Genomic DNA, 1,726 nt, shown 5'->3' on the forward strand with positions numbered 1-1,726 from the left:
TTGGGCTGCCAGAGAAGAAAAAGAAGAGGAAGGTGATCAAAGAACCAGAGACTCAATACTCAGTTTTGAACAGTGACAATTGTTTTGCCAATGTTTCTCCCATAAGAGCCACATCCCCTCTAAGATTGTGGTCCAAGGGGAGACACCTGAGATGCCTCTAGTGAAGAAAAAGAAAAAGAAGAAGGGTTATAGCACCCCTTGTGAGGAGCAGCTAGAACCTGAGACCACCTGTCATGCTAAACAGACAGAGAAGTCACCCAGCCCCAGGAAGCAGGTGTTTAGTCTCCCACGGAATTTCTCCATGGGGAGAAGAAAAAGAAGAGGAAGTCCTCCTTACCTCCAACCATGTCCCATGGGTTGGAGGCAAAGACCTCTCCAGACCCCAGACAGAATGAGGAGGTGGTGACCAGAGTTGGCAAGAAGGTCAAAAAACACAAGAAGGATAAAAAGGCCCAGGACCCCGCAGCCTTTTCAGTCTAGGACCCTTGGTTCTGCGATGCTGGGGCCGGGTACACCTGCTCAGTGGGGAGGGAAGGTAAGGAGCAGGCAGCCCCAGGGCAGAAACGGAAGCAGGGGAGTGCCAGGGAACCGAGCAGGAAAGGGAAGAAGAAAAAAAAGATCCACCAGGAGGGAGACACCCTCCCAGGGCACTCCAGGCTCTCCGGTCCACGCAGAGCAGTCCTGGGAAGGAAGTCGAATGAGGCCAGTTAAAATTGATGCTCCAGAATACATCCCCCTAGGAGATGGCCCCGAGGCACCAGCAAAGGAAAAATCCAAGAAGAAGGTAGAGCAGCCAGGCATGGAGGAGGTGGCTCTGAAAGGGAAGCAGAATAAGAGGAAGAAAGACAGCAGAATAAGAGGAAGAAAGACAGTAGTAGGAGACCCTTGGGAGGAGGATCCAGACACAGACCTGGAGGTGGTGTCGGAAAAGAAAGGGAACGCGGACGAGGCGCACACTGACCAGGGGAGGCAAAGGCCTTGCGAGAAGAGACTGACCGTGAGTCGCGCAAAACGGAAACTCCGAAACCAGCAAGTGACGGGAACCCAGTTTGGCCAGTGGGATACTGCTGGTTTTGAAAATGAGGAACAGAAACTGAAATTCCTCAAACTTATGGGTGTCTTTAAAAATCTGTCCCCTTCATTCAGCCGGCCCCCTAGCATGGCTGGAAGGCCCAACGTGGCCCTCAACAAGAAGGCAGCTGACACTCAGCAGCAGAACTTGCAACCGGACTACGACTGGGCCATGAGCTGAAGTACCAGCCGAGGAGCTGGCCTTGGCTTCTCTAATGCTGCAGGCAAAATCTTTTATATTGACAGAAACGCTTCTAAATCATCAAGTTTGAAGATTAAATTCTACTGTTTTGTCCTGCAAAAAAAAAAAGAAAAGAAAAGAAAAAACCACAGCCTAAAGGCCAGGATCCTGTGTCAGACTCTGATGGTCAGTCTCGGGGGATCCCTATACCAGATCATAATAGACATCTGGGTACCTAGAGCCCCATAAACATTGCTTGAGATGACCTAATTTAGCCGTCTAGCCACTTATCAGTTTGTGATCAACATTGATAAATTTTTCCCATTGTTATAAAAAGTATATATTGGTACAAATAAAGCAATCTTAATATAGTGTAATTTGGCATTATTTATCAAAGCTGTTATATATATTTTGACCCATAATTTCAACTTCCAGAATTCACCTTCTAGATATATTTGCAAATATGTGCAAACA

General features: G+C 47.9%; 1 pseudogene; it reads left to right on the forward strand.

Annotated features, from left to right (window-relative positions):
- The first annotated feature begins 2 nt into the window (after window positions 1-2).
- LOC100959425 lies at window positions 3-1,501 on the forward strand (annotated as a pseudogene).
- Window positions 1,502-1,726: the final 225 nt, after the last annotated feature.

The sequence above is a fragment of the Otolemur garnettii genome, unplaced genomic scaffold (assembly GCF_000181295.1).
Source record: "Otolemur garnettii isolate 467f Iridium unplaced genomic scaffold, OtoGar3 scaffold00030, whole genome shotgun sequence".
Taxonomy (NCBI): Eukaryota; Metazoa; Chordata; class Mammalia; order Primates; family Galagidae; genus Otolemur; species Otolemur garnettii.